The sequence below is a fragment of the Rhipicephalus microplus genome, chromosome X (genome assembly GCF_043290135.1).
Source record: "Rhipicephalus microplus isolate Deutch F79 chromosome X, USDA_Rmic, whole genome shotgun sequence".
In the NCBI taxonomy this organism is placed as follows: domain Eukaryota; kingdom Metazoa; phylum Arthropoda; class Arachnida; order Ixodida; family Ixodidae; genus Rhipicephalus; species Rhipicephalus microplus.
This window is the reverse complement of record NC_134710.1, coordinates 444,608,790-444,629,556: the sequence shown is the minus strand read 5'-3', so window position 1 is coordinate 444,629,556 and position 20,767 is coordinate 444,608,790. Positions and strand designations below refer to the sequence as shown.

Genomic DNA, 20,767 nt, shown 5'->3' with positions numbered 1-20,767 from the left:
GAGCTGATAATAAATCTGATAGGCACAAGATTGACACACTTCAGTATGCTTTCATGTAAATGAAAAATTACACATGCTAAACTCTAGTAAGCACTCGATTTTTTTTTGCAAAGAGGCGTTAATATTGTTACGAGGCAGTGGGCATGGCTCCGTCGTCGTAGACGCATCGATTAAGAAGAAGCGGATTCGACACGCGAGATTCCAGCAGCCCTGGGGTGCTTTTTCGTCCGACGAGAAATCACTGTTTTTGGTCAACGTGTAAGTGCTGCTGGCATCCAACTGGACCCTCACAAGATTAGCGCTGTCAAGAACGTTCCTCTGCCTTCTACTACCAAAGATGTTCGTTGTTTTCTGGGCTTATGCTCGTACTTCCGACGTTTTATACGTGATTTCGCTACAATTGCACGACCACTCACTGATCTTTTCAAAAAAAATTGTGCCCTTCTCGTGGGGCCAAGACCAAGCAGCTGCGTTTTCCACGCTGATCCAGCTGCTCCCTTCACCACCAATGTTGGCTCACTTCGACCCGTCCGCGACGACTGTTCGCACTGACGCCAGTGCTGACGGCATCGGCGCCGTCCTCGCCCAACACCAGGGGGGCTAAACGCGCGTTATTGCGTATGCCAGCCGCCTTCTATCCACATCTGAGCGAAACTATTCGATAACAGAGCGCGAGTGTCTTTCGTTGGTATGGGCTGTAGCGAAATTTCGCCCCTACTTGTGCTGCCGGGAGTTTTCAGTTATTATGGACCACCACGCTCTGTGTTAGTTGTCGTCGCTCAGGGACCCAACTGGTCGCCTAGATCACTGGGATCTACGTCTCCAGAAGTATAACTCCGACTTAATTTATAAGTCTAGCAGGTTACACCAAGATGGCGATTGTAACTCGCGTTATCCGGTGGACCCTGCTAGCCTCGCTGTGCATGAGAGCGATTCTGGTGTGCTCGCCATATCCGATTTGCGCGACATCGGCACAGAGCAGCGCCGGGACGCAACCCTCAAGACGGTCATTGAGTGAGTATCTTCACGACATTCCGACCCTTCGCTTCGTCAATATGTCCTCCACAACGAAATTCTGTACCACCGCAACATGAAGCCTGAGGGCCCGGAATTTTTGTTAGTTATTCCCCGACACCTGCGTGCCAGCATTCTTCAACATCTGCATGACGCGCCGACCGCAGGACACCTGGGTTTTTCACGCACCTATCACCGCGTGCGGCAACGGTTCTTTTGGCCTGGCCTGTATAAATTTCTGCGCCGCTATGTCGTTGCTTGCGAGCGCTGCCAGCGTCGCAAACGTCCTGCTCTCCGTACGGCTGGCCTGCATCAACCTATCGACATTCCCCCGGAACCATTCTTCCGCGTCGGCCTCCACTTGCTCGGACCTTTCCCAACATCAGTGTCAGGCAACAAATGTATCGCTGTCGCAACTGACTATGCGACCAGATACGCTATAACTCGTACCTTGCCAAGTAGCTGCGCTACAGACGTCGCAGACTTTCTACTGAATGACGTCATTTTGTAGCATGGGGCTCCGCGCCAGCTTTTGACGGATCGTGGCTGCTGCTTTCTCGCGAAAGTTATCGACGAAATCTTCCGTAGCTGCTCTACCAAACATCACCTTACTACTGTCTACCATCCCCAGACCAACGGTCTCAAGAGCGCCTCAACCGAACTCTTACAGGCATGTTGTCCATGTACGTCTCTGTTGATAACCGTGACTGGGACGCAATGCTCCCCTACGTTACGTTTGCGTACAATTCATGAAGGCATGACACGGCTGGCTATTCTCCGTTCTTTCTTCTTTACGACCGCAACCCTGCGTTGCCATTCGACACACTTCTTCCTTCTGATACCACCGAACCAACGGCGTATGCTCAGGACGTTGTTTCTCGAGTCCACGTTGCTCGCCAAATCGCGCACACTAGGCTCACTGCTTCTCAGGCCTCACAAAAACGCTACGATGACTGACATCGTGGCGTTGACTACCCTGCTGACTCTCTCGTACTACTTTGGACGCCGCATCGGCGTGAAGGCTTGTGCGAGAAGCTCCTCCCACGATACACCGGGCCCTACAAAGTTCTCCGCAAGGTCACCGACGTCGACTACCTCATCACACCCGTTGAACCACACTCATATTCTGCCACACCACCTACTGATGTTGTTCATGCGTAGCGACTAAAACGCTACTACACTGCCAGTCCTGATTGATTTAGCAGCGCCGTGACGGCGCTTCGTCCACCGGGGGTGATGTTATGAGGCCGTGGGCATGGCTCCGCCGTCGTAGACGCATCGATGAAGAAGAAGTAAATTCGGCGCACGAGATGCTAGCAGCCCTAGAGTGTCACACCTACCTGTAACTATTTCAAATACACTCGTTTCTCTCTTCCGTGTATTTGTAATCCCCGTAACAATATAATGATGCAGAAATTATTATACAGGGGGATTGATTGATATGTGGGGTTTAAGGTCCCAAAACCACCATATGATTATGAGAGACGCCATAGTGGAGGGCTCGGGACATTTCGACCACCTGAGGTTCTTTAACGTGCACCCAAATCTGAGCACACGGGCCTACAATATACATGGTGCCCAGCTATCCTTAGCCAGAGTTTTAAACTATGCCTACACGCGCGATTTCGACGCGATCAAATTTATGTTGCTGACCGTTGTTTGGGGTGATCCAGACTTTTTTTTTTGTTCTGATCAATTATTAATTTACACCCTTTTAATTAACTTCTGTAGGAACAAAGATGGATCCAAACTTTCAATGAGAATGTTGTAGATAGGTTTGCAAAACGTCCGATTATATAGTTTCAAAGTTTATGTCAGTTAATTACCGGTGTTTTCTGCTAACTACAAATGGCCACAAAAACTTTAAAAAATGCCACGTGACAATCCCACTGGCGCGCCTACGTGCGCGCTTATTCTGTTGCACCGTAACGTTCCCCTGAAGAACGATATACGCTTCCTTCGCACCGGTTTACGAGAATGGTAAGCAGTTACAGCGGTTATAATCACTTTCGTGGGCGATAACGAAACATGTTCATCGCAAAGCCACTTTATCGTTGCGCCCTGCCAAGACAGCATAATCGGGCAAAAAAATATTATGGTTGTTCGTACGCGGAATGCTAGGGCGCACTAGAATCATTGTGCGCACTGGCGCATGAGTTGGCTTGTCACGTGGTATTTTTTTTTTTTTGCATTTCGCGGGATTTTGCAGTTAGTAAAAAAACTAAAAATGAAAGGTGTAAAGGTTCAAACTGTCCAATCAGGCGCTTTGCAAGCCAATGAAAAAATTTGCACTTAAATTTCCGGCCCATTTTTGTTCCTTAGAAGGTTAGTTATTAAAAGTGGCCTAATTAGGCCAATAATCGGGACACGAGGAATAGTCTGACTCACTCCAGATGCACTGAGTATTCAGTCATCAACATGCCTTTGTTTGATCGCGTCGTCATTGCGAGTGTCGGCATGTTTAAGCTCTGGCTGAAGATAGCTGGAGCACCTTGTATAGTGCACAAAATTTAATTGAAAGGGTGACAGCAAGGACCAATCTGACTGCGCCTGTAGCCACAAAAATTCAGTTTCTTCACCAATGTGCTCGAGGACTCGGGCTTCTACAGAATCTGGCACTGTAGTAAACTCCACGTGCTATGCTTAAAAGTAGCAATGAACGACAACTGCACACACAAAGAAAGAGAGTAAACAAGGCAATTTTTTTTTTAAAATTGCAGGGTGGTAAGGTACTTTAAACAACAAGATATACGCCATTGTACTAACTTGTAATGAATTTCTTTCTACCTCAAGCCATCTTAGAATCAAATGCACTTGATTATGCTTAGATAAAAACTATGAATCACAAACAGATCATCAAAAATAGCTGGAATAAAACAGGCAAGTTTTTAAATCAGTACTGATCGAGACACGCAGTCGTAGTTTCAAAGAAATACGAGTCCAATTCAGGTGCAACATATAACTAGCCATTTTTTAAGTGAGTATGTAGAGTTATTATCTGTTTGAAAAATTCAGAACAGCTGTTGCATGTATGGTGCACGCTATACACTTAACACAAAAAAAGCATTGTTGTGTAAATAATTCCTGGTGCCATCCCTTACAAGCTTGGTTTCTATGTTGCTTCTCCACGAAAATAAAGTTTCTCACTAACAAAGCCATAATGCGTTACCATACCAACATTACATCAGAGGAAATATGTTACAGGAACCCATATCAAACGGCAGTGCAAACATTCAAGCTCTGACATACCATGAAGAACAAAAATGGCAGCCATGCAGAAACATGGCATTAAAAGGAAAAGTTCATCTCGAAAAAACACAATAGTCGTTCTTTGTCTAATACAATACACCCAGACACGCCACACTCATGCGAGTCTTGCAAAACGACACTTCAAGAGACCAGTTCACTAATATCATCTGATGTGGCACAACAACGGAAAAGAAGTCGACTCCAGTGTATGCAGTTTGTCCGTATCAGTTCAACCTTGCTGGACGTTCCCACGGGCACGGAGAAGTCACACATCAACGGCTCGACAACAGCACTCAGTCAACGTTGCTTTTGTCGTCGAGAGAAAGCTTCCAGTGGCTTTTCCTTTCTTTCCATTACCACAGCTAGAGTGCCTGAAAGTGTTTGTTTAAAATTTTAATAAGTAAGCCTGCCCCTGACCTAAAAATATTATACCTAAATACGAGTGTATTGCTTGTACGACTTTCGCGCAAAAACGAAAGTCGCTGCATGATTCGAAGAATTAAGGTACAGTTTTTTACCGTGACTGTAGGCCAACTTCAGATTGTCAGCGATGGAAATCCTGGGCGTCCGCTGAAGTGCAACACACTGAGAATTCAAAACTTTCACACAAAGACAGACTCGCACCGGCAAGGTGGTCAGGCCAGAAAACAGCTCATGCACTGAACATGCTCAGTCATGAAATTAGTATATCAGTGCCCCCAACAAATAACTTCAAGGTGGCGTCTTATACACACTTTAAATTCTAAAAAATTAAAACGAGTGACAACTACGGTTGATTGTGGTGTTAATGAAATACAAAAACGAGCTTCGAGATGAGACCCACGTTTAAGAGGTTAAAAATGCGTAAATGCGGCCACGTTTTAGATACCACGAAAATGTAACAGCGTAACGCATGTAATAAAAAATGTAACATCAATATTCTTTATAAGGATGGTTAACTCGCACTACCGATGGGGTTTGTAAGAATTAATTTTTTGAGGCGATATAAGCAATGCCGTATTTAGAACGGCTTGCTGACCTGAGTCATCGGTTGAACAAAAAATGCATAGAAACTGCTGCTGTCGATGAGAAATTATTTTTATAAAAGTTTTCTTTTTGCGTTTTTTCTTTGAACACTGCAGTCACCATTCTTTTATGTGTTGTTTGGTGTTACCGTGTTATCAGCAAAACATATATTGATGGATGTTTCAAGAAGGACGATCGCTTCTCTCGAAAGGGCCGTAGCGCACGCGCGTTCGGACAAAACATTTAAATAATGTCTTAGAGTAGCAGTTAGGAACTTGTTTACCATTATGGGCTCTATAAGAATAGTCAATTCAATGCAAGTTGGCAGTATGAGGATACAATATTTTCGACGCCAAATCAATATATTTTCAACAACGTCTATTTTAGGCCTTCACGAGGTCGTCTACAGCGGTTCGTACCCGTTTCAAGACGTTTTGTTTAAGTTTCCTGTTTTGGGGGCAGTGCTTTGGAATTTAGATCATGGCTGCATGGACACACAACTGCAACACATATTTTAGTGTGCAATAGAGTGAGGACTGTTGAGCTTCACTTAAAGTGAGAACTGTTGAGCTTCAAGAGTTGAGCACAACATCATAATGACACCCTGAGTTTATCACCTTTTTAATTGCTGGTCGGCCTTCGGTTCCCGGTGGATGCCTCAACCAAGCTGCAAGAAAACGAACATCTCTGTGCGTTACAATCAGCCTTTTCAAGTTATTCTTGGATGCCTACTGAAAGTGCAGTGCTATATTGCCGACCATGCCATAGGTCGTCCTTTTGTGAAGGGTGAATTTTAAAACAATGAATAATTGCAATCTTTCTAACTCTTTAACTTTTTGCTCAGCTAAATCACTCGTTCCAGTCCTTATTTTTCAATATTGCGAACTGAATAATGTCAAAGCCCCGCCGCGGTGGTCTAGTGGCTAAGGTATTCGGCTGCTAGCCCGCAGGTCGCGGGATCGAATCCCGGCTGCGGTGGCTGCATTTCCGATGGAGGCGGAAATGTTGGAGGCCCGTGTGCTCAGATTTGGGTGCACGTTAAAGAACCCCAGGTGGTCAAAAGTTCCGGAGCCCTTCACTACGGCGTCTCTCATAATCATATGGTGGTTTTGGGACGTCAAACCCGACAAATCAATCAATAATGTCAAAAAATGCACCATGCTTGCTTGCTGTGCAAGCAAGCATAGTGCCACAAACGTGTTCAACGGTAATATTGTTTTTCTGTAGTTTCAGCGCTTGAAACATAAGCGTCAGACGGATCACATTTAGAACCCGCGATCAACCATGGCTTGTGGAGCCCAGAACTGCTGCGCTCAACAACGTGCCTGCAGCTATCTTCCAGTGTTATAGAATTAATTGAGATGCGATACTTATTGTTGCGGACATGTATTTTGTGTCGGCATCTAAGCCACACACTTTTCTGGTATCTTTTTGCTATAAATTGCCAATCACACACGTCTGAAAACTGGAATTTTCTACGCTTACACGCAAGCTCGAACAATTGAAGCTTGTTTATCAAAGCTATCTTGCAAATTAGTCGGCGATCACGCGTAATTAGAGTGATACATAGTTAATCCAAGAATCTAGCTTTATTCCACTCAATTGCTGTCTTGCTCGATAACAAAGGCAGCGCGGGGAACGGCGCTAATGCACAGTGCGGTCAAAGGAGTGGTATGTCCATAGAGCCAATGAGGACAAAAATTGAACGCGATGACATCGCCATGTGGGTTTCGGTGGCAGTTGTGCAAAAATTGAAAAGTAATATTTTACTGAAAAGTGAAAAAGTTTTTATTGTCTTCTGCACTCAAATACTTTTTTAAACAAAAATTAGGGAGTGGCATGTCCAGGACAAAAATTGGACGCGATGACATTGCCATCTTGGTTTCAGCGGCAGTTGTACAAAAATTGAAAAATAATATTTTACTGACAACTGAAAAAAGTCTTTATTGCCTTCTGCACTCAAATACGTTTTTGAACAAAATTAACCAAAATTATTGTTTGTATAATTTATAGCTGCGTATAAAACGAAATAGATGTCAAAGCACGAGAGCGTTTAGATAAGGCGGCTGGCCCTTCGCATAGCAGACGACACCATCGTCGTCTGCTTCTGCGTCATGGCTGTCCACCGCTCGTTGAAGAAGCTCCCTCTCTCAATTTGTCTCGTTTCTATTTAATACAGTGAAGTAAAACTACTTACTAGAAGCTCGCAAGCATCTTGCATACACACTTGAGTGGGTAAGTGATGCCGCATTCAGGCCGAGCGAAACGACAACGCTGATCACACAAACTTGCTGCAATAAATTGTTTGATTGCCGGTCAATCAATGTTTACATATAATAAAGGTCACGTAAGTAATGTTTTAGCATGTGCAGTAGTGAACAACATACATGCATCAGCGTTCATGTGCAAACAATGTACGTACGACGCATAGCGCCAATGCAGATGCCCGGAGCCCAGAAGCTGTCCCATGCTGGCTGATATATCCATCGCACTCCATGGAGCCTTTGCTGCAGTAAGTAAATGTGTACCAATAACGTTCCAGCACTTCTGTAGTTAATGATGTCATAACACCTCGTTGACATTATTCGGCAAACTTCCAGTAGTTAATATCAACGTATTCCTGTGCCTCTTACGAGCAGTGTGGCCCGACTGTTTAAAGTGGGTCACTTTCTAATCTTCTACGCGTTCGTACTATTCATGTTTACAAATGCTCAATATAAATGAGAAGCAGCATTTTATGCGTATCATTCTTCAAGTCTTACAAAGAAAATTGTCAAAATAAAGGCTCAGACGGCGTTTTGTTTGCCGCCGCCGGAAAACAAAACGTCGACAATATATTATGCACTGATATCACATAGGATGTATGATAGGCTCAGGGGAATGCACATCGATGAATGTGGCTCCAGAAGTCTGGGTAGTGATCACAAACGTATCAAGCTAAGTTTTGGAAGAGCAATGAAAGCGGGAAGGACACCGGATGAGCAACTACAGGGGAATTTTTATTCAGAAAGGCAAATATAAATATTACTAAACAAATTGACAAGTAATCACTTAGGATAATAAAAAATCTGAAAGTACATTAATCTAATTAGTAGTTTACGCTTATCAAATTATTTTATATGCAAAGAAGCTGCCGCTAAGCTTTCACCGCATCAAATACTTGACGGTCACGCCGGCACCATCACAGTCCTGAGTAGAGCTCTGACCTTTTCAGAATCAACGAGTTTGTATCCGAGTTCACGCGTCAATCAGCTTGATTGACATATGCCCACGGCAGAGATCCGGCACGTCCACCACGTTTGCTTTTGCCGAGGAGCAGTACTCACGTCGAGTGACACACTTTATCTATCAGCTTCATGGTGCAGACTAGGCACACACGCACGCAGAAGTAAAAGCGATATCACCACGCGGCTAGGATGTTTCCCATTCTTTTTAACGCGCTCAGAACGTCGCCAATCACAGCCGCGTTGCCGCAATGATGCGAGCGGCCCTGGTGACCAGTTGTTCTTATATTTATCTCTAATATTTCATAGGAGCGAAATCAGCAGCTCAAGAGTGCTGCGTGTGCACCCTTTCTGCCTTCGAGGGTGGAAATTTCCATTCTGCAGGTGGAATGAAAGAACCTGTCTGAAACAGGACAGACGCCCACGAACACGCCTGCGGGAGGCGCGTGTTGAGATGGGAAAAATATACCAAGGCAATCACGCTGACGTTGCTGCACTGTTAAAATGTTTACTGAGTGGCGACGCTGACGTGTTCCCACACGGTGTTTATTTGATAACCACCGCAAATGTCCTACATCCGTTTCCAACGCCACGCGCGTTTTTGTAGCCATTTTTATCAACGCTGCTATCAAGCGCTCCGTGATTGTCTTCATTCCAAGGCACTGCAGAGCAAGCTTGGAGCAAACTCGTCTGCCGAGAAGCTCGGGCCATCCTGCATCGCACCCCTGCCCCAATTTACTGGACTTCCAGAGCAAGCTGAACAAGCTGCCAGATATAAGCACTTGGATGAAGTTCTTGAAATGATAAAGGCATGTGATGCCATTCCAGATCACCGTGACATGATGGAATCAAAAAGCGGCTCTCACATAACGTACTACATTAGCGATTACTTGATTGATTTGTGGGGTTTAACGTCCCAAAACAACCATATGATTATGAGAGACGCCGTAGTGGAGGGCTCCGGAAATTTTGACCACCTGGGGTTCTTTAACGTGCACCCAAATCTGAGCACACGGGCCTCGACATTTCCACCTCCATCGGAAATGCAGCCGCCGCAGCCGGGATTTGAACCCGCGACCTGCGGGTCAGCAGCCGAGTACCTTAGCCACTAGACCACCGCGGCGGGGCTAGCGATTACTTGGCTATAGGAAAGGTCTGGTGAAAGTAAAATATAAACAGTGTCCTCAGCTTTTGACGCAACCAAAAAACTCGCACTTGCTTCCAGAAGAGTCGTGTCTTACTGAGCGCATTGGTAGAGGTGGCCTTGTTTACCTCTCCAAGGCACTCAAAAGCTTTGTTGCTGCAATGTAAGATACCTTCAGCTTCAATAAACGAAAGTCCGATAGAATAATGAACCTCATATTCTACTTTCCTTAAATAAGCTTAATAAGTTAGGCAGTGGGCATCACAGATTACTAATTACCAAACGAATGGTTCGATTTTTCGTCGCCTCTAGGTGACACTTTCTTGTCGCAGGGCAATATTATTCAAAGCAAAGCAAGCGAGAAAAAATGGAACACCTCAAGTTGAGGAGCACAACACAACTTCATTTCACTGGCATAGCCAACGTAACTGGAATAGATTCAGTTATCAAACAGTCCGCTCCCATTATGCTTCGTAGGTAGCACCTTTTCTATGCTTGCCGCCAGATGGCGGTACCATCGCATTGGGCTCTAGCCAACGCGCAGTCATCTGCTCAGCGCAGGCACATTTGTTCATTTGATAGTGCTAAGTGTTTCTAAATAGACTTTAAGACACATCCACGTTTCTTGCAAGGTGTCACAAGCGAGCGCTTCGAAAAAGCGCACGCCGCCGAATTCTAGCGACAGTAACGATTCCAAGCGCAGAGAGGCGCCTCAAGGTCAACTATAAAGAAGACAACAAGCATCCAAAGACTCCCCGGGCGCGCCATCTCTCTCCCTCGGAAGCGTAGTTTCGCCAACCAACCTCCTCACAGCAGCGGCCGAGCAAGCCCTGGAAGGTTCTCGAATGAAAGGGGCGGGGTGATTCAGAGTTGCGTCACGAGTCGTGGACGGCCCTCGAAATGTCGCGCTCTTTCCCCAGCCTTGGCTGTGCATCGCGCCGACGAAACGTTGAGAAGTTTCTGGAATCTAGCGCGAAAGGTATTTAACCGAGCAGCGGAGATGGGTGAGCAGGAGAAGAAGGAATTTCGCGCCAGTGTGCGTAGGGTGTTCCGCCTTGTCGGCGAAGCCTTTTGTTCTCAGTGACAGGGGAGAAGAAGGAATGTTGCGCTAGTGTGCGTAGGGTCTGTCCGCCATGTGGGCGAAACCTTTTGTCCTCAGTGACAAAGGAGGAGAAGAAGAGGATTTCCACCTGAGGGGTGAAGACTCGTGCTACAGGCAGGAGTGTGTGTCTACCGCCAGCGAGCGAAGACGGGTGGCAACAGCTGCGCATGGGAAGCCGACGTGTTACCGGCGAAGTTTGTTGCTTGGAGAGCGGCCACTTGCAGACGCGAAGTTTCCTGGTAGAGAAACTTCGGGGGCAGCGGAACGACAACAGCGCTGGACTTTGAGTGAGTGATTCTCGGAAGAGTATCATTCAGACTTTCGTTCCAAGGACTTTGGGCTGAATAAGTTTTCGAACTCTTTAGTCTTTAAGTATCTAAGTTGTGCTATGCATGCGATTGCATTGTAATGCGTATTGTGTTCGTTGTGTTGTTTGTGTTCGTTGATTCGAGTGTGGCTGATTTCACTGTGTAGTACGTTGTTTGATTGGTGACATATCGTATTCAACTATTGTCGAGTGTGCATATTTTTGTATCAATTTGATCTGCCATAATTGAGAATATAATTTTGTTTTGTTTATCAACTCTCGGCTCTGACTTCTTCTTAGGGCCACAGCCCGCGTCCGCTGGCGCGCCAAATAGGACCACTTCTAAATTGTCCACGCTTTCGTGGTGCAGTTTGGGGGGCCGATATTTCGGTCCTTGGAATTAGCGTGGCGATCGCCTCCCTAATCAACGGGACCTGTGACACAAGGAGACTGTGATTTATTGCAATAACCACGGGTGACATGAAACAGATTTTTAATGTACTAATTCACTCGAATCCAAAGAAAATGGGGTAGGTATTACTTTAATTTTATTTTGAGTATCTGCATCGTCCGACGGCATTACTGCAGGGGGGGGGGGATACACAGGGCTCCATATGCTGGATGAAAGAGACAGTTTGGAAAACAAAATGTATACTACAGAACAAAAAAAGTGTGGTGCCATTATACATCGGCAAGAAGTTATGCACATAATAATCCATGTTGGTGACAGCTTCAATTTCAGAGCAGTTTGGCATACTTTATCGCTACCTTTACTGACACATCAGAGTCTCACCATTGGCGTGAAAACTTAGAATAGAAGTGCATCTGCGTGGTCATAAAATGTAATGATTCGTGCACTTAGCTTCTCAAAATGCTCAGTACATCCTATTCGAGTCACAAAACGCACAGCCAGCTTTTTCATGATAGTCTGAAACAAATATCCGCACACTTTGTTATCTCTGGCACTTTTTCATTGACACGCTTATTGGTGCGTAGCACAGATGTCAAAGCACCTGATGGTGCTGCAGTGTACCAGGAACAAAAAATCGCATTTCTGTTAAGGCTGCTGTTGATGGTATGTAGTCTTCAGATAAGTACACAGGTTTCAAGGCAGTCTTCACAACTAGTGAGCCCGTTCGCTTTCTACGCGATAAAAACGCCAAAGTAATACAGAGTGCTTGCTGTTGCAGTCATGTGGCAGTAACTGTGCTGAAGCACATCAGCAGTTACTGGCTCGTGCAGATGTATCCGTGAAGTCATCTTCCAAAGTTGTTCTTCCCGGGCATACTTCCTCGAAAGAGCTATTACTTTCGTGCACTGCCACATGCACTGAAACTGCTTTGACTTGACAGTTTTCCTTCGTTGCCATATTAAGTAGCATATGCAGGCTGAAAAGCCTGAATATCTGGCCGAAGTGGGTTATGGTTGGTTGATCTTCGTCTCCACCAAAGCTCCTGACCACTCCAAAGAAACACTAGAGGCAGAAGAGAAAAGATCTTTTTAGCACGATGTGCACGTTAGGGTACAGAAAGCAATGCCAGAATCAGGTACACAGCACTCAGATTAGGAGCAAAATGCGTTAATAACAACTAGCCGCGTACCTCCAAGAGATATTGGTTCAGCTTTGCCGTGAGCACATATGGTACATCTTTGTTGTGTAGGAGGGTGATTATGTCCAGGGCGGACAACAAAGTAACTCTCACAGACTTCATAGAGATGTGGGATGCAAACAGCAGCAACCTGCTGGTGCTCTCGTTGGTATTCCGCATTTCAGAGAAATCGTAGATGAACTGTTTACAAGGGTTTGTGTATGAAGGGTTCTTTCTCTAAGTTCAGTTAAATGCAGGGATAAAAAAATGCGCAACTTCATTTTATTACCTTGATATTGGCAGAGTTCTTGAAGATGCCAGTTAGTGGCCTTTTTGCACTGAGCGCGTCAAACAAGTCGTTCATAAGATGGGTGAAGTTTTCAGTGTCCCATGTGCCTTCAAATCTAGGATACTGTTGCTCTCTATAAAATATCAGCCCAATATTGATTTTAGTAAACGTGCGCTTGCTAAGTAACCAAGATTCCCGCAGCTAGGCCACAGTGTATGACCACCCCAAGGCTTGTGCGTAATGACCACATTGATGTATGAAGTGAGGCGGGCAGTTCACTCGTTTAGATCCAATCTCACGTAACTCTACAAAACACTGGTGCAAGAGAACACGGCCGCTCCATGTAGACTTTTGGCATTGTTTTTTATGTTAAGACACTAACACCTGCTTAGGGGGCACAAGGCGCTCGTTGCCGCAATAGGGCTGCAACTATAAGTGCACTCCCCTCCAGTTATATATATATATATATATATATATATATGTGTGTGTGTGTGTGTGTGTGTGTGTGTGTGTGTGTGTGTGTGTGTGTGTGTGTGTGTGTGTGTGTGTGTGTGTGTGTGTGTGTGTGTGTGTGTGTGTGTGTGTGTGTACGACCGGGTCAACTGACAACCACGTTTTATTACGTTCACACATCGCAAATCCCCTGCTGCTGTAGGGCAGTCGAGTGCACGTGACCTGTCTACGTTTGACAAGCACAGGTGCCAATTTGTCGACGATGCAAAGTAGAACAAATAAACAGTTCTGAATGACAGAACCACATCACGGAAACTACAAGAAGACAAGCGCGTTCGAGTGTTACGGGTATTCACCAGTGCCGGTGGAGAGGCTAACATGAAAAGACCAAACGGATGGTTTCATTCTCGATAGACACAGAAGCCAAAAGTTGGGCACACAAACTGGGTCAATTGTCAAGTTGTTTTATTAGCCAAAGGTGTAAAGAAGTAAACAAAACACAAAATTTCCAGGATCAGCCCTAAATTGAGAATAAATAAAATATTTTCACGCATCTTGTTTCAGTTATGTGTTCACTGTTTTATTAGTTGCATTATCACAAGAACTTCGGGAAGGAAAGAGACGAAAACAATCAAAAGCGCAGGAACGCAAGCAGCTGCTTACGCATTTTGCAGTATTTCGTCGCTATTTTCGTCTCGCTGATTTCATATTATTCACTTCATAACTTCTCGCTCAATTGTCAACATCGAAGTTACAACGACGGAAATTTCAAAAAGCTTCGAGTCAACTGTTATAAAATTAAACACATGCAATGAAAATTGCACGTGTACCGCAATGAAAATTGTGATAGCAAGCTATCAGCCACGTCTTATGTGCTAACTTTAGTTTCCTGGACCACGAGCAAGTCAAGGGTTTTCTTTTTTTGCATCAGGCGTTTCAACTGGCACTATTTGCGACGCGCTCCTAGACCATGAACATTCAGCATATCAATGCACTAAGCCGAAGTCATACTAGCCATTTTGCTGATAAGGATCAAACTACAGTACTGTGCTTACCATGTCTCTTATACCGTGTAGTGGAAAAAACGGGTCTTACGCGTCTTTATTTTGTCCCCGAACCGGCGAAGATGACGCCGACCGGGTCTCGAGGGCATATATATATATATATATATATATATATATATATATATATATATATATATATATATATATATATATATATATATATATATATATATATATATATATTGCTCTTAGTTCCCGTGTCGCGATGCCGCAGACGCTCCGGGCGTTTCAGGTTGCGTTCCGTGCTTTCTACTCGGGTACGCTTTCCGCGTCCCACGGCCGCATCCGTAATTTTTGAGCTAGCTTCTGGTGTACCGATCTCACCACTCGTACCCATGTTTTCCTCTATCGTTTCTTGAACCTCCCGCTGGCCACCTGTTTTGGCCAACTCCTCTGCTATCTTTATTTAGTCATGGTCGTTTTGTATTGGCACGTCCTCTGTCTCTTCTCCAGTCGCCTAAACTTTTGCCTCTCGTCCCAATGCGTTACTGCCAGGGGCAAATTTTTCAGCCTCCTCGGTGGCCATTATATTCTCTTGGTCGTCGTCTGTTGGCAGCATAGTCTTCGTTATTCTGGCATAACTCCTGGCATAATTTTGACTTCCATGCCCAAACGCTCGGCATACAAAACACCGAGGAGTCAGGCAGTCTCTTCGTAAATGTCATTGCATGTGATACCTAAGGCAGAGTGGTGCCTGAGTCGGGTCCACAAGGACAGTACCAGCCCCCTCACATTGTAAAAAGGTGCGGAAAGCCTGCTAGCACCACGCCTTCCTTCAGTTTCAGTCGCACAATTCTCTTCGTCGATGTCGCGTGCTCGAAGCCTGTGACGGTCCAGTTGTCGCTCGAAAACTCCACGACTTCACCCAAGTGACTCAAAATTTGTGGAATGATCTCATTTGAGACGGCAAAATCAACCCAGTGGATTTTCACGAATACGTCTTGTTAAACGGGGTCAATTATAGCACAGAAACCACCCCTTGGACTCGGAGTCCACTCGTTTTAAATAAAACATCTTTGTCACGTCTGGCGTCGTCAAGCCTCTGAATTGCGTCTGGCTGGTGAAGTTATTTCGATACTTCACCAGCCAGACGTGATTCATTCGGAAGGCTCCACTGCCAGTGATCGCCTTGATGAGTCCCACTTCTTCTAACGGGGCCCGGCAGTCTTCCAACCGGTATGGTCTTTTTGCCAAATCACCGTGCAAAAACACGTAGATTGCTCCATGCTCTCACCCGAAAGCAATGCAGGGCAACAACAAATTTCTGATGGCGCAGAAGAAAACCTGACCCTGCGGCTAGCAACAGCCGCTGAAGCACCTTCCGTGAAAGAGATACGTCGCCAGTGCTTGTACCTCATTTGCACACTTTCCATTCTCAAACTTGCAACTTCGAAAGGAATTGTGATAATGTGAGTAATAAAGCAATTTATAACAGCAAATGAACAATGAGGTGTCACATAATGCAAATCGCGAAACGAGTGGCTCGTCCTTGCTTCAACACATTACAAAAGCTTGTTGTTGTTGTTTTCCTCTGCACATGGCTCTTACCCAATGGAGAATGATGATGATGATGATGATGATGATGATGATGATTATGCTTTGTGGCTCAAGGGCGATTTGATGGCCAAAAAGCGCCGGTTTATGGGACAAGAGGTGTGGACAATGATTGTGATTAGCGGCTGTATAATGGCCTTAAAATTCCTCCCCTCAGGGGGGTAAAAACACATGTCATATAATCATGACCATGCCGATTAAAGTGTGTGGTGTAATTAATGACGAAAGCTTGTGATAATAAAACCGTGATGGACATCTATGGCACAAGCACTAGTGCCTCGATCATTCACACACTTGCGTCCTAGGGCCGTGAGGCAAGTGCTTTGTTGAGTGTAGCCACCGCAGCGGAGACCTCTGGAGAGGTCGTGCCACGGAATGCTCGTGTATATGATATGAAAAGTATGAAGTTCTCTCAAAAAAGCTACCAATGATTTATGTGTGAAAAGTGGTTTTCTAGCGACGAACATTGCAGGGTGAAGTGGTATCTGTTGTCGGTAGGGCAATTGAAAGATTTGTCTTCTAAGCGTGTCTAATTGTTTACACTGGATCAGAATGTGAAGTGCGGTGAGTGCTTCTCACCGTCTATCACACAAAGGTGGATCGACTACAGACAAATGAAATGAATGTGTAGTGTATGTATGTCCTGTTCTTAACCTTGTAAATATTACTTAGGGTGGCGTGATTTTGATAGTGGCGCCCAATGACCAAGTTGTGACTTGATGGCATGCAATTCATTACCTGTGTGTGTGTCCCATGCGCTCTGCCAATAACCCCGGAGCCTTCGTTTTAGAAAAGGTTTCAATTCGAGTGCAGGACTTGGTATCAATGTATTGGTAGCGGTTTTGGTGGCGGATCCAGCTAGCAGGTAGAACGTTTCCTTGTATTTTGCGGTGTCCTGGCACCCAACGGACTACAACATGCTGCTTGGATGAGCAGACTGTGAATAAAAGCGAACAAACCGAGACAAAGACAGGTCTTTGTGTTTTTAGGAGTCTTCAGAGATTTTACTACACTTAAGAAATCTGTATATATTATTGCCCTCTGTACTTTTATATTTTAATGTGTTTAACAGCTGCAAGTATCGCATATAAGCTTCGCCGGTGAAAGTGCTTGTATCAGAGTGTAGGACGCCGGCTTCCGAAAAGAATGGGCCGACGGCTGTGAACGAGACAGAAGTGTTGGACTTTGAAGCGTCCGTAAAGAACTCAGGACATGTGTATTTATGTTTAATTCTATGAAGTATGTCCGAATATGTGCAATTGGTGCGTGCTTCGTAACGTCTAAGAAAAACACGTTGCAATCTATTGCCTGCAACAGCCATGGTGGCAGGCATATGGTGGAAGCCATCGAACAGTGTTCAAGTGACACGCCGGCTTACTTCACTAGGCCCCTAATACTGAGTGAGTAGGGCAGTCTCATAGAAGGCCGTTTTTCAAACACAGCAGAACTTGACGTGCCATTATTTGTCGAATGTGAAGGGTGTTCCATGCTTGCGTTCACTTTAGCATAATATTCAAAAGACATGTAATATATCTGTACGTGGAGCGACCATTCGTTCGATTCCACGTACAGGCTTTCCACGGGCCTAGTGCGAAAAGCACCCGTAGAGAGTCAGATGCCTAGGTGATGAACAGGGTCAAGCATTTTAAGGGAAGTAGGTGTCGCAGACTGATATGCTATTGCGCCATATTCTAGATGGGTACGTATGAGTCTTTTATACAGATTAAACAAACATTTTTTGTCACTTCCCCATGTAGTGCGTGACAACACTTTCAGAACTTTCATTGTTTTAATGAACTTGTTTTTTTAATACTTCATGTTTGGTACGAAGGTTAGCTTGGCGTCCAAGAATAGAGATAATAATATGTGTTCAGCACTAAAAGAAAGACGTTGCTTATTCAGTTGAACATAGGGTTCGGAATGAATATCTCTCTTCCTTGAGAACAAGACACACGTGCTTTTGTGTGCATTCAGTCGGTACACGTTTTCTTCTGCGCAATTGGATAATTTATTCAAACCGAGCGGGACCTGCTGCTCACACAATGCCAGATTACAAGATTTTAAACCAAGCTGGACGTCGTCAACATATATGCAATAAAACATATTGTGTAAGATGGACAAGCGCAAAAAATTATTTTGATAATAAAAAGTGTGCAACTAAGTACACCACCTCGTGGCACTCCTGCTTCTTGAACAAATGTTTTGGAAAAAGCGCTGCCCACTCGGACCCGGAATGTCCAGTTCGACAAGTAACTCTTCATTATGGTGAACATTCTGCCACGCACGTCAAGGTGGGACAGGTTCCTTGATATTCGAAAGCGCCATGCTGTATCATAAGCCTTTTCGATATCGAGGATCAAAGAAATAAAGTATTGTTTGTGGACGAAAGCGTCTCTGATCTGCGCCTCTGTACGAACAATGTGGCCGGTGGTGGATCTACCCTCTGGAAATCCACACTGGAATGATTCGAGCAAATTGTTTCTTTTAATGAAATGTACAAGTGGGTAGTTTATCTCTTTTTTTACGAAAAGCTTGCACAAGCAGCTTGTAAGCGCAGTAGGCCCACAACTCGAAACTGAAGAAGGGTCTTTGCCCTCTTTCAAATTGGGAATAATAAGAAACACCTTCCAGGAAGCAGGGATAGTGCCTGAAAACGAGATAGCATTGTACAAATAAAGTTATTTTTTTGCTTTCAAATTGGGAGGTTTTTAATCATTTCATACAGCACACAGGAACCTGGTGCAAAATTACTGCAAGAGTTCAGTGATGTTTGGAGCTCAGCTAAGATGAAAGCTTGGTTGTAGGCCTCGTATTTTGTACATTTGTGTTCCAGTTACTGCTTCTCTATTCTTCTTTTGTATTTGTGAGTTTCGAAACAACCTCCATGCACTGTTCTGCTCCTTTAGCGCATTCCTACAATCAGTGTTCCACCAGGGCACATGTCGCTTGCCATGAATTCCAGATGTTTGCGGTATGCACTTGGCTGCTACGTCAGTAAGAAAAACTGTGAAGTACTGCACAGCTTCATCAATCTCTAACCTACATATGTCGGTCGAACCTAAACAAGTAGTGTTGCGAAAGTGTTCCCAGTCTGCTTTTTTATCAGCCATTTGGGAACACGCGGAGGACATTCATATGATGTGTGTGTACTCAACACTACAGAAAAAAAGACACTTTCATATAGATTATTTATGATTTTATATTTCTGTAGCGGTAAAAGCGAAGGAGATACGATGCTGAGGTCGATAGTCGAGTAAGGTTTGTTGGCCACGTTGTAGTATGTTGGCTCTTTCTTACTCAACAGACAGGCACCGAAAGAGAAGAAAAACTGTTCAATGAGTCGACCTCGTGCATCACAGCGAGAATCTCCCCACAGACCGCTATGTGCATTCAGGTCGAGCAGATAAGGTTCAAGTAGTTCAAGTCTATTAAAGACTGGAATTCACGTCTTTCGAGACAGTGGTGTGGAGGTATGTAAAAAAGAGCAGACAGTGACGAGTTCGTTTAGAAGTTCTTATCGGACAGTCACCGCATCAAGGGATGTCTGGAGTGGTAAGTGTGTACACGCTACTCCTTGATTAACCATAATGGCCACGCCTTTGGATGACGCAACAGCATCATCCCGTTCCTTTCATATTATGACGTAAGCACGCAGAAAATTTTTATCGGGGGATTTCAGGTGTGTTTTCTGTACACACAGCACTTTTAGTGAGTGTTTGTGCAAGAGCTCTTGGACATAGTGGAGGTTTTTAAGCAGTCCTCTGACGTTCCAATATATAGTTTGTGTTTACAAATTGGAAGTAAAGAAGTGCTGTGTGTACGTTAAGAGGGTTACTTGTTTAAGCTGAAAGTTAGAGCTTAAGTAACAGGGCTGTTATGAGCTTTTCAGTTTTTTTTTTTTTTTTTGGCGCGCTCCAGAGAGCCACACCGCTTTTACGGCACCAGGGGTGCCGCTGTATCCAGTGCCTCCTCGGAGGCACTGGACGCCCTCACATGCGAGATGCTTGTCCGAAGTTTGGGCCTCACCTGGTGAGGTGAGGCCTTGAGACCCAAGCACATTGGCGTTTCTGGTTTTGGTTCAATAGTAGGCGGAGTAGACTCAACTACTGCCGCTTTGGGGGCAAGCGCCGGGGCCGATGGCTCGCTCTGATGTCTTCGGTGCGTACCCGCTTTGAGCAAGCCCCATCACTAAGCAAATGAAACGCTTTATGCATTCTAACTGTATGTTGTTCAGCAGCGTTGGCAGCCACGCACCACGCAGGCCGAAGGAGTGTCGAGGGCTGGTGCAACGCTGCCCCCTGACGCGCCGCATCAGCATATGCTAGGCCATAATATAGCGAGACTCTTCTTCTTGCTTCTTTATATGTGATGTTTTCTTTTATTTTCAACGTGACAATCTTTTTTTCTTTTTTTCCAAAATGAGCAGGACCGTGAGTAATCGGCATGATTCCCACCTCAGTTCACACAATGTGCAGATGCTTCGCAGTTGTCGGACGCGTGGCCCACGACTCCACACAGAGCACAAGTTTGCCAGCCACGACAACTTTGCGAGCCGTGGCCATATCTCTGACATTGGAAGCAACGGCAAGGGTTAGGAATATGTGGCCTCACGGAAGGCTTTGTATACCCAGTTTGAATGGTTTCCGGCAGATCGCTCGAAGCAAAGGTCAATCTTAGCTGCTTAAATGGTTTGCTTTTTTATCCGTTTTATCTTATTATGCCGTAATTTGGTCACGTTCTGGCTCTTCCATCCTTCCAGAAGTTCAGATTCAG

The 20,767-nt window shown here is 45.0% G+C and overlaps 1 long non-coding RNA gene across 1 annotated transcript in view; it reads right to left on the bottom strand.

The window, feature by feature from the left end:
* Positions 1 to 2,248: 2,248 nt before the first annotated feature.
* The window catches only part of LOC142776616 (uncharacterized), a 48,885-nt gene continuing 30,366 nt past the window's right edge, over positions 2,249 to 20,767 (bottom strand). Inside the window, exons 3-4 of the long non-coding RNA XR_012887682.1 lie at positions 5,886 to 12,519; positions 2,249 to 4,634 (exon numbers count right to left, since the gene is read on the bottom strand). This is a non-coding gene — a long non-coding RNA (uncharacterized LOC142776616). The remainder of the gene's footprint in view (positions 4,635 to 5,885; positions 12,520 to 20,767) is intronic.